The sequence below is a fragment of the Salmo salar genome, chromosome 05, assembly GCF_965601325.2.
Source record: "Salmo salar chromosome 05, fSalSal1, whole genome shotgun sequence".
Taxonomy (NCBI): domain Eukaryota; kingdom Metazoa; phylum Chordata; class Actinopteri; order Salmoniformes; family Salmonidae; genus Salmo; species Salmo salar.
This window is the reverse complement of record NC_138295.1, coordinates 3,316,139-3,331,894: the sequence shown is the minus strand read 5'-3', so window position 1 is coordinate 3,331,894 and position 15,756 is coordinate 3,316,139. Positions and strand designations below refer to the sequence as shown.

The 15,756-nt window shown below is 35.4% G+C and overlaps 1 protein-coding gene across 2 annotated transcripts in view; it reads right to left on the bottom strand.

Moving 5' to 3' along the window:
* Positions 1-15,756, bottom strand: part of LOC106604118 (PRELI domain-containing protein 1, mitochondrial) — a 49,770-nt gene that overhangs the window by 13,390 nt on the left and 20,624 nt on the right. The window contains exon 7 of one of the 2 annotated variants that reach the window (XR_014392271.1): positions 14,513-15,751. The exons of the other annotated variant lie outside the window; for it this stretch is intronic. The gene's annotated coding sequence lies outside the window, so the exon portion shown is untranslated. Of the gene's footprint in view, positions 1-14,512; positions 15,752-15,756 lie in introns of those variants that run through there. 2 annotated transcript variants of the gene reach the window in all.

The window sequence follows — 15,756 nt, the reverse complement described above, 5'->3', positions numbered from 1 at the left end:
ATAGTCCCTATAGTTATATAATCTATAGTTATATCATCTATAGTCCCTATAGTTATATCATCTATAGTCACTATAGTTATATCATCTATAGTTATATCATCTATAGTCTCTATAGTTATATCATCTATAGTTATATCATCTATAGTCCCTATAGTTATATCATCTATAGTCCCTATAGTTATATCATCTATAGTCTCTATAGTTATATCATCTATAGTCCCTATAGTTATATCATCTATAGTTATATAATCTATAGTCCCTATAGTTATATAATCTAGAGTTGCTATAGTTATTTCATCTATAATCCCTATAGTTGATATAGTCATGAATGCTATGGTGTCTATAGTCTCTATGGTCTCTATAGTCTCTATGGTCTCTATAGGCTCTTTAATCTCTATAGTCTCTATAATCTCTATCGTCTCTATAGTGTCTATACTCTCTATGGTCTCTATAATCTCTATAGGCTCTAATCTCTATGCACTCTATAGTGTCTATAATCTCTATAGTCTCTATAATCTCTATGGACTCTATAGTTTCTATAATCTCTATAGTCTCTATGATCTCTATAGTGTCTATAATCTCTATGGACTCTATAATCTCTATGGCCTCTTATCTCTATGGTCTCTATAATCTCTATGGTCTCTACAATCTCTATAGTTATATCATCTATAGTTATATCATCTATAATCTCTATAGTTATATCATCTATAGTTATATAATCTATAGTCTCTATAGTTATATCATCTATAGTTATATCATCTATAGTCCCTATAGTTATATAATCTATAGTCCCTAGTTATATCATCTATAGTCTCTATAGTTATATCATCTATAGTCTCTATAGTTATATCATCTATAGTTATATCATCTATAGTCTCTATAGTTATATCATCTATAGTTATATCATCTATAGTTCCTATAGTTATATCATCTATAGTCTCTATAGTTATATCATCTATAGTCCCTATAGTTATATCATCTATAGTCCCTATAGTTATATCATCTATAGTTATATCATCTATAGTCCCTATAGTTATATCATCTATAGTCTCTATAGTTATATCATCTATAGTCCCTATAGTTATATCATCTATAGTCTCTATAGTTATATCATCTATAGTCCCTATAGTTATATCATCTATAGTTATATCATCTATAGTCTCTATAGTTATATCATCTATAGTTATATCATCTATAGTCCCTATAGTTATATCATCTATAGTCCCTATAGTTATATCATCTATAGTCCCTATAGTTATATCATCTGTAGTCCCTATAGTTATATCATCTATAGTCCCTATATTTGTATCATCTATAGTCCCTATAGTTATTTCATCTATATTCTATAGTTATATAATCTGTAGTTATATCATCTATAGTCCCTATTGTTATATCATCTATAGTCTCTATAGTTATATCATCTATAGTCCCTATTGTTATATCATCTATAGTCCCTATAGTTATATCATCTATAGTCTCTATAGTTATATCATCTATAGTCCCTATTGTTATATCATCTATAGCCCCTATAGTTATATCATCTATAGTCCCTATAGTTATATCATCTATAGTCTCTATAGTTATATCATCTATAGTCCCTATTGTTATATCATCTATAGCCTCTATAGTTATATCATCTATAGTCCCTATAGTTATATCATCTATAGTCTCTATAGTTATATCATCTATAGTCTCTATCATCTATAGTACCTATAGTTATATCATCTATATTCTATAGTTATATAATCTATAGTTATATCATCTATATTCTATCGTTATATAATCTATAGTTATATCATCTATAGTCCCTATAGTTATATCATCTATAGACGCTATAGTTATATCATCTATAGACCCTATAGTTATATCATCTATAGACCCTATAGTTATATAATCTATAGTCTCTATAGTTACATAATCTATAGTCCCTATAGTTACATCATCTATAGTCCCTATTGTTATATCATCTATAGTTATATCATCTATAGTCCCTATAGTTATAAAATCTATAGTCCCTATAGTTATATCATCTATAGTCCCTATTGTTATATCATCTATAGACCCTATAGTTATATCATCTATAGACCCTATAGTTATATCATCTATAGTCCCTATAGTTATATAATCTATAGTCCCTATTGTTATATCATCTATAGTCTCTATAGTTATATCATCTATAGTCTCTATAGTTATATCATCTATAGCCTCTATAGTTATATCATCTATAGTTATATCATCTATAGTTGCTATAGTTATATCATCTATATTTATATCATCTATAGTCTCTATAGTTATATCATCTATTGTTATATCATCTATAGTTGCTATAGTTATATCATCTATAGTCCCTATTGTTATATCATCTATTGTTATATCATCTATAGTTGCTATAGTTATATCATCTATAGCCTCTATAGTTATATCATCTATAGTTGCTATAGTTATATCATCTATAGTTATATCATCTATAGTTGCTATAGTTATATCATCTATAGTTATATCATCTATAGCCTCTATAGTTATATCATCTATAGCCTCTATAGTTATATCATCTATAGCCTCTATAGTTATATCATCTATAGTTGCTATAGTTATATCATCTATAGTCCCTATAGTTATATCATCTATAGTTATATCATCTATAGCCTCTATAGTTATATCATCTATAGTCCCTATTGTTATATCATCTATTGTTATATCATCTATAGTTGCTATAGTTATATCATCTATAGCCTCTATAGTTATATCATCTATAGTTGCTATAGTTATATCATCTATAGTTATATCATCTATAGTTGCTATAGTTATATCATCTATAGTTATATCATCTATAGCCTCTATAGTTATATCATCTATAGTTGCTATAGTTATATCATCTATAGTTATATCATCTATAGTCTCTATAGTTATATCATCTATAGTCTCTATAGTTATATCATCTATAGTTATATCATCTATAGTCTCTATAGTTATATCATCTATAGTTATATCATCTATAGTCTCTATAGTTATATCATCTATAGTTATATCATCTATAGTCTCTATAGTTATATCATCTATAGTTATATCATCTATAGTTATATCATCTATAATCTCTATAGTTATATCATCTATAGTCTCTATAGTTATATCATCTATAGTCCCTATAGTTATATCATCTATAGTCCCTATAGTTATATCATCTATAGTCTCTATAGTTATATCATCTATAGTCCCTATAGTTATATCATCTATAGTTATATCATCTATAGTTATATCATCTATAGTTATATCATCTATAATCTCTATAGTTATATCATCTATAGTCTCTATAGTTATATCATCTATAGTCCCTATAGTTATATCATCTATAGTCCCTATAGTTATATCATCTATAGTCTCTATAGTTATATCATCTATAGTCTCTATAGTTATATCATCTATAGTCTCAATAGTTATATCATCTATAGTTATATCATCTATAATCTCTATAGTTATATCATCTATAGTTATATCATCTATAGTCTCTATAGTTATATCATCTATAGTCCCTATAGTTATATCATCTATAGTCCCTATAGTTATATCATCTATAGTTATATCATCTATAGTCTCTATAGTTATATCATCTATAGTTATATCATCTATAATCTCTATAGTTATATCATCTATAGTTATATAATCTATAGTCTCTATAGTTATATCATCTATAGTTATATCATCTATAGTCCCTATAGTTATATCATCTATAGTCCCTAGTTACATCATCTATAGTCTCTATAGTTATATCATCTATAGTCCCTATAGTTATATCATCTATAGTTATATCATCTATAGTTATATCATCTATAATCCCTATAGTTATATCATCTATAGTCTCTATAGTTATATCATCTATAGTCCCTATAGTTATATCATCTATAGTTATATCATCTATAGTCTCTATAGTTATATCATCTATAGTTATATCATCTATAGTCTCTATAGTTATATCATCTATAGTTATATCATCTATAGTCCCTATAGTTATATCATCTATAGTCCCTATAGTTATATCATCTATAGTCTCTATAGTTATCATCTATAGTCTCTATAGTTATATAATCTATAGTCCCTATAGTTATATCATCTATAGTTATATCATCTATAGTCCCTATAGTTATATCATCTATAGTCCCTATAGTTATATCATCTATAGTCTCTATAGTTATATCATCTATAGTTATATCATCTATAGTCCCTATAGTTATATCATCTATAGTCTCTATAGTTATATCATCTATAGTCTCTATAGTTATATCATCTATAGTCTCTATAGTTATATCATCTATAATCTCTATAGTTATATCATCTATAGTCCCTATAGTTATATAATCTATAGTTATATCATCTATAGTCCCTATAGTTATATCATCTATAGTCACTATAGTTATATCATCTATAGTTATATCATCTATAGTCTCTATAGTTATATCATCTATAGTCCCTATAGTTATATCATCTATAGTCCCTATAGTTATATCATCTATAGTCTCTATAGTTATATCATCTATAGTCCCTATAGTTATATCATCTATAGTTATATAATCTATAGTCCCTATAGTTATATAATCTAGAGTTGCTATAGTTATTTCATCTATAATCCCTATAGTTGATATAGTCATGAATGCTATGGTGTCTATAGTCTCTATGGTCTCTATAGTCTCTATGGTCTCTATAGGCTCTTTAATCTCTATAGTCTCTATAATCTCTATCGTCTCTATAGTGTCTATACTCTCTATGGTCTCTATAATCTCTATAGGCTCTAATCTCTATGGACTCTATAGTGTCTATAATCTCTATAGTCTCTATAATCTCTATGGACTCTATAGTTTCTATAATCTCTATAGTCTCTATGATCTCTATAGTGTCTATAATCTCTATGGACTCTATAATCTCTATGGCCTCTTATCTCTATGGTCTCTATAATCTCTATGGTCTCTACAATCTCTATAGTTATATCATCTATAGTTATATCATCTATAATCTCTATAGTTATATCATCTATAGTTATATAATCTATAGTCTCTATAGTTATATCATCTATAGTTATATCATCTATAGTCCCTATAGTTATATAATCTATAGTCCCTAGTTATATCATCTATAGTCTCTATAGTTATATCATCTATAGTCCCTATAGTTATATCATCTATAGTTATATCATCTATAGTTATATCATCTATAGTTATATCATCTATAGTCCCTATAGTTATATCATCTATAGTCTCTATAGTTATATCATCTATAGTCTCTATAGTTATATCATCTATAGTCCCTATAGTTATATCATCTATAGTTATATCATCTATAGTCTCTATAGTTATATCATCTATAGTCTCTATAGTTATATCATCTATAATCTCTATAGTTATATCATCTATAGTCCCTATAGTTATATAATCTATAGTTATATCATCTATAGTCCCTATAGTTATATCATCTATAGTCACTATAGTTATATCATCTATAGTTATATCATCTATAGTCTCTATAGTTATATCATCTATAGTTATATCATCTATAGTCCCTATAGTTAAATCATCTATAGTCCCTATAGTTATATCATCTATAGTCTCTATAGTTATATCATCTATAGTCCCTATAGTTATATCATCTATAGTTATATAATCTATAGTCCCTATAGTTATATAATCTAGAGTTGCTATAGTTATTTCATCTATAATCCCTATAGTTGATATAGTCATGAATGCTATGGTGTCTATAGTCTCTATGGTCTCTATAGTCTCTATGGTCTCTATAGGCTCTTTAATCTCTATAGTCTCTATAATCTCTATCGTCTCTATAGTGTCTATACTCTCTATGGTCTCTATAATCTCTATAGGCTCTAATCTCTATGCACTCTATAGTGTCTATAATCTCTATAGTCTCTATAATCTCTATGGACTCTATAGTTTCTATAATCTCTATAGTCTCTATGATCTCTATAGTGTCTATAATCTCTATGGACTCTATAATCTCTATGGCCTCTTATCTCTATGGTCTCTATAATCTCTATGGTCTCTACAATCTCTATAGTTATATCATCTATAGTTATATCATCTATAATCTCTATAGTTATATCATCTATAGTTATATAATCTATAGTCTCTATAGTTATATCATCTATAGTTATATCATCTATAGTCCCTATAGTTATATAATCTATAGTCCCTAGTTATATCATCTATAGTCTCTATAGTTATATCATCTATAGTCCCTATAGTTATATCATCTATAGTTATATCATCTATAGTTATATCATCTATAGTCCCTATAGTTATATCATCTATAGTCTCTATAGTTATATCATCTATAGTCCCTATAGTTATATCATCTATAGTTATTTCATCTATAGTCTCTATAGTTATATCATCTATAGTCCCTATAGTTATATCATCTATAGTTATATCATCTATAGTCTCTATAGTTATATCATCTATAGTCCCTATAGTTATATCATCTATAGTCCCTATAGTTATATCATCTATAGTCTCTATAGTTATATCATCTATAGTCTCTATAGTTATATCATCTATAGTCTCTATAGTTATATCATCTACAGTCCCTATAGTTATATCGTCTATAGTTATATCATCTATAGTTATATCATCTATAGTCCCTATAGTTATATCATCTATAGTCTCTATAGTTATATAATCTATAGTTATATCATCTATAGTCCCTATAGTTATATCATCTATAATCTCTATAGTTATATCATCTATAGTCCCTATAGTTATATCATCTATAGTCCCTATAGTTATATCATCTATAGTTATATCATCTATAGTCCCTATAGTTATATCATCTATAGTCACTATAGTTATATCATCTTTAGTTATATCATCTATAGTCTCTATAGTTATATCATCTATAGTTATATCATCTATAGTCCCTATAGTTATATCATCTATAGTCTCTATAGTTATATCATCTTTAGTTATATCATCTATAGTCTCTATAGTTATATCATCTATAGTTATATCATCTATAGTCCCTATAGTTATATCATCTATAGTCTCTATAGTTATATCATCTATAGTTATATCATCTATAGTCTCTATAGTTATATCATCTATAGTCCCTATAGTTATATCATCTATAGTCTCTATAGTTATATCATCTATAGTTATATAATCTATAGTCCCTATAGTTATATAATCTAGAGTTGCTATAGTTATTTCATCTATAATCCCTATAGTTGATATAGTCATGAATGCTATGGTGTCTATAGTCTCTATGGTCTCTATAGTCTCTATGGTCTCTATAGGCTCTTTAATCTCTATAGTCTCTATAATCTCTATGGTCTCTATAGTGTCTATAATCTCTATGGTCTCTATAATCTCTATAGGCTCTAATCTCTATGGACTCTATAGTGTCTATAATCTCTATAGTCTCTATAATCTCTATGGACTCTATAGTTTCTATAATCTCTATAGTCTCTATGATCTCTATAGTGTCTATAATCTCTATGGACTCTATAATCTCTATGACCTCTATTATCTCTATGGTCTCTATAATCTCTATGTCTCTACAATCTCTATGGTCTCTATAATCTCCATAGTCTATAATCTCTATAGTCTCTAATCTCTATAGTCTCTATAATCTCTATAGTCTCTATAATCTCTACGGTCTCTATAATCTCTATAGGCTCTAATCTCTATGGACTCCATAGTGTCTATAATCTCTATAGTCTCTGGTCTCTATAATCTCCATGGTCTCTAATCTCTATGGTCTCTAGTCTCTATAATCTCTATGGTCTCTATAGTCTCTATGGTCTCTATAGTCTCTATAATCTCTATAGTGTCGATAGTCTCTATGGTCTATAGTCTCTATAATCTCTATAGTCTCTATAGTCTCTATGGTCTATAGTCTGTATAATCTCTATAGTCTCTATAATCTCTATAGTCTCTATAGTCTCTATAATCTCTATAGTCTCTATAGTCTCTATAGTGTCTATGGTCTCTATGGTCTCTATGGTCTCTATAGTGTCTATAGTCTCTATAGTGTCTATAATCTCTATAGTCTCTATAGTCTCTATAGTGTCTATAGTCTCTATAGTGTCTATAATCTCTATAGTCTCTATAGTGTCTATAGTGTCTATAATCACTATGGTCTCTATAGTGTCTATAATCTCTATGGTCTCTATAATCTCTATGGTCTCTATAATCTCTATGGTCTCTATAGTGTCTATAATCTCTATGGTCTCTATAATCTCTATGGTCTCTCTAGTGTCTATAATCTCTATGGTCTCTATAATCTCTATGGTCTCTATAATCTCTATGGTCTCTATAGTGTCTATGGTCTCTATAGTGTCTATAATCTCTATGGTCTCTATATCTGCGCCAACAGTTTTCCTCGCAGACTCCCACTGGAAAGCTCCGCAGGCAGAATCAATCATGTTGTTTGTTGACGCCAAATTGTCGTGGAAATTCGTACACGGGTACACTCGAAGTCGATCTTCGACGGATCATTTGTTTATTTGTCAGCGTCCAACCAACATGCACCATAGAAAACGTGTCATCAGGAGCTCTTCCTGGGCAGTCCCAGCAGTTGTTTTATATACGGCTATACACAGACAATTTATTTTTGTTTGATTTAGCATAATTCTTTAATCATTAACGTTTTGCTTCATTCATGTGACCAACCAATACTGGGTCATAACATGTAACAGACCAATACTGGGTCATAACAGACCAATACTGGTTTATAACAGACCAATACTGGTTCATAACAGACCAATACTGGGTCATAACAGACCAATACTGGTTCATAACAGACCAATACTGGGTCATAACAGACCAATACTGGGTCATAACAGACCAATACTGGGTCATAACAGACCAATACTGGGTCATAACAGACCCAGACTGGGTCATAACAGACCAATACTGGGTCATAACAGACCAATACTGGGTCATAACAGACCAATACTGGGTCATAACAGACCAAAACTGGTTCATAACAGACCAATACTGGTTCATATCAGACCAATACTGGGTCATAACAGACCAATACTGGGTCATAACAGACCCAGACTGGGTCATAACAGACCCAGACTGGGTCATAACAGACCAATACTGGTTCATAACAGACCAATACTGGGTCATAACAGACCAATACTGGGTCATAACAGACCAATACTGGGTCATAACAGACCCAGACTGGGTCATAACAGACCAATACTGGGTCATAACAGACCAATACTGGGTCATAACAGACCCAGACTGGGTCATAACATGTAACAGACCAATACTGGGTCATAACAGACCAATACTGGGTCATAACAGACCAATACTGGGTCATAACAGACCAATACTGGGTCATAACATGTAACAGACCAACACCTCACCCTTGTTGCCCAGGGTTAAAGGCGCTGCGTGGTCAATCCGACGTCTGCATTGGTCGTACAGTATTTACGGTGATAGGGCCTCTGCAGAAGTCGGGGCGTTGATATTTTTTGCGCTTCGCGGAGCAGAGCTGTTGTGAAGGAAGTGAGTGTGTGTTTTTATACAGGACCTCCCCCACCTACTGTCAACCAATCAAAGCCCTCCGCATTGTTACAAAATTTGGGAGCTGCACGACAATGAGGTACGGAGCTCAATTTGGGCCTCTGCATTCCCTCCGGAGGATCCAAAGCATAAATTGGCTCTTAAGAACATTATATTTATTTTATTTCACCTTTATTTAACCAGGTAGGCAAGTTGAGAACAAGTTCTCATTTAGAATTGCGACCTGGCCAAGATAAAGCAAAGCAGTTCGACAACATACAACAACACAGAGTTACACATGGAGTAAAACAAACATACAGTCAATAATACAGTAGAAAAAAAAGTCTATATACAATGTGAGCAAATGAGGTGAGATAAGGGAGGTAAAGGCAAAAAAGGCCAACATAACTTGTAGATTCATAACACTACATCAATCTCTAAACTTATTCCACGGATCCTTTGGCCAAAATTTTATCAAATCTGTTGTCAGAAACATTCATATGAATATCTGGCTGCTGCCCCCCTTGCAGTACAGACCCCACTTTGAGAACCCCTGGTATAGGGTATAGGGTGCCATTTGGTGATGTACCCCCTTATATCTTGTAAGGGTTGTGGGTAATATCGCTCTGAGCAATGCTTCTACTGAACTGGGGTGAGTTTCTCCAGAAAACTAGCTATATTTAGCATTTAAAATCATTGTATACCACTGGATTTAAGATGGTCTTTATGTTCTTAAGAAACACACCTCTGAAATTTCCCGGACCCACATTTAGATTACTGTAGTCCAGGACTACAACATCAATTTGATAGATTACTGTAGTCCAGGACTACAACATCAATTTGATAGATTACTGTCGTCCAGGACTACAATATCAATTTGACTGTTCTTTTTAGTTGCAGATTTTAAACTTGAGGCAAGGATTCAATTCGATCGCGGGTAATATGGATTTAAGTTTAAGGTAATGTTCCTGCATTCTTGGAAAACGCTACATAAACTCAGCAAAAAAAGAAATGTTCTCTCACTGTCAACTGCGTTTATTTTCAGCAAACTTGACATGTGTAAATATTTGTATGAATATAACAAGATTCAACAACTGAGACATAAACTGAACAAGTTCCACAGACGTAACTAACAGAAATGGAATAATGTGTCCCTGAACAAAGGGGGGGTCAAAATCAAAAGTAACAGTCAGTATCTGGTGTGGCCACCAGCTGCATTAAGTATTGCAGTGCATCTCCTACTCATGGACTGCACCAGATTTGCCAGTTCTTGCTGTGAGATGTTACCCCACTCTTGCACCAAGGCACCTGCAAGTTCCTGGACATTTCTGGGTGGAATGGCCCTAGCCCTCACCCTCCGATCCAAAAAGGTCCCAAATGCGCTTAATGGGAATGAGATCCTGGCTCTTTGCTGGCCATGGCAGAACACTGACATTTCTGTCTTGCAGGAAATCACACACAGAACGAGCAGTATGGCTGGTGGCATTGTCATGCTGGAGGGTCATGTCAGGATGAGCCTGCAGGAAGGGTACCACATGAGGGAGGAGGATGTCTTCACTGTAACGCACAGCGCTGAGATTGCCTACAATGACAACAAGCTCAGTCCGATGATGCTGTGACACACCGCCCCAGACCATGACGGACCCTCCACCTCCAAATCGATCCCGCTCCAGAGTACAGGCCTCGGTGTAACGCTCATTCCTTCGATGATAAATGTGAATCCGACCATCACCCCTGGTGAGACAAAACCGCGACTCGTCAGAGAAGAGCACTTTTTGCCAGTCCTGTCTGGTCCAGCGACGGTGGGTTTGTGCCCATAGGTGACGTTGTTGCCGGTGATGTCTGGTGAGGACCTGCCTTACAACAGGCCTACAAGCCCTCAGTCCAGCCTCTCTCAGCCTATTGCGGAGAGTCTGAGCACTGATGGAGGGATTGTGCGTTCCTGGTGTAACTCGGGCAGTTGTTGTTGCCATCCTGTACCTGTCCTGCAGGTGTGATGTTCGGATGTACTGATTCTGTGTATGTGTTGTTACTCGTGGTCTGCCACTGCGAGGATGATCAGCTGTCCGTCCTGTCTTCCTGTAGCGCTGTCTTAGGCGTCTCACAGTACGGACATTGCAATTTATTGCCCTGGCCACATCTGCATGCCTAAGGCACGTTCACGCAGATGAGCAGGGACCCTGGGCATCTTTCTTTTGGTGTTTTTCAGAGTCAGTAGAAAGGCCTCTTTAGTGTCCTAAGTTTTCATTACAGTGACCTTAATTGCCTACAGTCTGTAAGTCTTAACGACCGTTCCACAGGTGCATGTTCATAATTTTTTTGATGGTTCATTGAACAAGCATGGGGAAACCGTGTTTAAACCCTTTACAATGAAAATCTGTTAAGTTACATGAATTTTTACGAATTATCTTTGAAAGACAGGGTCTTGAAAAAGGGACGTTTCTTTTTTTGCTGCGTTTATGTCGGCTCAATCGTAAATTGACTTTAAAAGTTGTAATGCCTACAGTATAACCTGCGTCAAGGAAACCACAATGTTTGTACATCTTTAACCTACCTAGTAAATTGTAACAGACTTTGTGCTTCATGAGTTTAACGGTTGTTTGAACAATTGATGTTTGGCAGAAATTATGGAACTCATACGAAATGCAGTAGTCTTTGCCGAGTGTCCATGAGGGGTGATCTTTGCTTAGTGTTCATAAGGGGTGATCTTTGCTAAGTGTCCATAAGGGGTGGTCTTTGCTAAGTGTTCATAAGGGGTGATCTTTGCGAAGTGTTCATAAGGGGTGGTCTTTGCTTAGTGTTCATAAGGGGTGATCTTTGCTAAGTGTCCATAAGGGGTGGTCTTTGCTAAGTGTTCATAAGGGGTGCTTTAATGAATCTTTTGCAAACATTTGATTGACAATTGCTAGTATGAACTTCAATCCATTACTCAGTATTTGGGCTCCTGAGTAGCGCAGCGGTCGAAGGCACCACTACAGACCCTGGTTCGATTCCAGGCTGTATCACAACTGGCCATGATAAGGAGTCCCATAGGGCGGTGCGCAATTGGCCCAGCGTTGTCCGGGTTTGGCCCGGGTAGGCAGTCATTGTAAAAAATAATTTGTTCTTAACTGACTTGCCTAGTTAAAGGTTAAATAAATAAATAAAAATCTTGATTATACATGCAATAGACACCACCATGTTAGGAAAGTAGTACATGTTTGGGCAAAAAGCATTATTTTGACATGTAATGCAGTACTTGCAGCCTTGGATGCCAGGCTTAGTCAATGAACCAGATTTGGAAGGATGGCTCTGCGAGACTAATGCAACGGTCTTACAAGTACCTGTATACTAAAACTCAACTAAACTCACTGTGGATTTGATCCTGTTAGGTGACTGACTACCTGCCTTCAGGATGTTACCCACTGAGGTGTGCTGACTGACTACCTGCCTTCAGGATGTTACCCACTGAGGTGTGCTGACTGACTACCTGCCTTCAGGATGTTACCCACTGAGGTGTGCTGACTGACTACCTGCCTTCAGGATGTTACCCACTGAGGTGTGCTGACTGACTACCTGCCTTCAGGATGTTTACCCACTGAGGTGCGCTGACTGACTACCTGCCTTCAGGATGTTTACCCACTGAGGTGCGCTGACTGACTACCTGCCTTCAGGATGTTACCCACTGAGGTGCGCTGACTGACTACCTGCCTTCAGGATGTTACCCACTGAGGTGTGCTGACTGACTACCTGCCTTCAGGATGTTACCCACTGAGGTGTGCTGAGTGACTACCTGCCTTCAGGATGTTACCCACTGAGGTGTGCTGACTGACTACCTGCCTTCAGGATGTTACCCACTGAGGTGTGCTGACTGACTACCTGCCTTCAGGATGTTACCCACTGAGGTGCGCTGACTGACTACCTGCCTTCAGGATGTTACCCACTGAGGTGTGCTGACTGACTACCTGCCTTCAGGATGTTTACCCACTGAGGTGCGCTGACTGACTACCTGCCTTCAGGATGTTACCCACTGAGGTGTGCTGACTGACTACCTGCCTTCAGGATGTTACCCACTGAGGTGCGCTGACTGACTACCTGCCTTCAGGATGTTACCCACTGAGGTATGCTGACTGACTACCTGCCTTCAGGATGTTACCCACTGAGGTGCGCTGACTGACTACCTGCCTTCAGGATGTTACCCACTGAGGTGCGCTGACTGACTACCTGCCTTCAGGATGTTACCCACTGAGGTGCGCTGACTGACTACCTGCCTTCAGGATGTTACCCACTGAGGTGCGCTGACTGACTACCTGCCTTCAGGATGTTACCCACTGAGGTGTGCTGACTGACTACCTGCCTTCAGGATGTTACCCACTGAGGTGCGCTGACTGACTACCTGCCTTCAGGATGTTACCCACTGAGGTGTGCTGACTGACTACCTGCCTTCAGGATGTTACCCACTGAGGTGCGCTGACTGACTACCTGCCTTCAGGATGTTACCCACTGAGGTGTGCTGACTGACTACCTGCCTTCAGGATGTTACCCACTGAGGTGCGCTGACTGACTACCTGCCTTCAGGATGTTACCCACTGAGGTGCGCTGACTGACTACCTGCCTTCAGGATGTTACCCACTGAGGTGCGCTGACTGACTACCTGCCTTCAGGATGTTACCCACTGAGGTGTGCTGACTGACTACCTGCCTTCAGGATGTTACCCACTGAGGTGCGCTGACTGACTACCTGCCTTCAGGATGTTACCCACTGAGGTGCGCTGACTGACTACCTGCCTTCAGGATGTTACCCACTGAGGTGTGCTGACTGACTACCTGCCTTCAGGATGTTTATACCTCAACAAAATGTATATCTGAAGGCACTCACCAGTCTTCCTCTTGTCCCAGTACCATTTTTATACTACGATATGTACGCCTTTTGTATGAATAAATATCTAATACTAATCACTTCCTTGTTATTCAAGGTACTATGAGATTATATGAGGAAAACAAATGAAATAAAAAGACACATAACATAAAATATTTATTGTTATTCATCAATAAGCCGATACTGTTGCTCAAACAAAGCACATTAATTAATTTATTTTTTATATATAAGAAATTCTCCAGTACTTTTGTATACTTTTCAGCCAGTGGTTTTAAAAGTAGCACTCACAAGCCAAAAGTGGTCCCCGAATATTGTGTACTACATCACGTGTGTGCAGATGTGCACCATGTCATTGCTCCCTCTCTCGTTCTGCTGTGTTTGCATCTCGCTAGCTGTCACTCAAAAATGTCAAGGGGCTGAAGCTTACTGACTACAACTAATTGCTTGAGGGCTGGCCCATGTGACGGAAAAGGGTTAGAAACTAAGGATTTCGTGGCTAATTGAGGTAAGACAGTAATTCTACTCATAGAGATTATGCATGTTTATAAACTGGGTGGTTCAAGCCCTGAATGAGGATTGGCTGACAGCTGTGGAATACCATGGATATGACAAAACATTATTTTTGTTACTGCTCTAATTACAATTGGTAATCAGTTTATAATAGCAATAAGGCACCTCTGCATTTGTTGTATATGACCACTCCACATTGGGTTGTGGCTTAAGAACAGCCCTGAGCTGTGGTATTTAGGCCATGTGCCTTATTGATTAAACTACAGACACATACAACCTAAAGTGGGAGGTTGAACAAATAAACTCACATCCAGGATGTCTTTAAATGTCATTTACAACTTTCAATTTGACTCACTTTCTGGAGCTAATTTCTACAAAGCATACAACGTCAAGAGATGGGTTCACTTTCAAGCAACGACAATAACGTGGACCCTCTCATCACACTAGTAACAACTTTCTAGGGAGTTTTTCCTAGCCACCGTGCTTCTTTCACATGCATTGCTTGCTGTTTGGGGTTTTAGGCTGGGTTTCTGTACAGCACTTTGAGATATCAGCTGATGTACGAAGGGCTATATAAATACATTTGATTTGATTTGATTTTGAAGCAATTAAATATTCTGAATCAACAAAAAAAAATTATGAAATGAAACCGCCATAACTGAAATCAATGAATATATAGCGAAAAGGGATTTCTTTTGAGATTTGCTTTTTGAGCAGTTTAGCTCGCAGAAACAAAAGATTTGATTCTGAAATGAAAACAAATAGTAAGGCTAAAACACAAAATGTAGATGAAGATATGTAGTCATTCTCATCTACAGTGTGAGAAACAAAACTATATGAAGGTAAAGGAATTACAACCGACAGAAGAAATACTTCC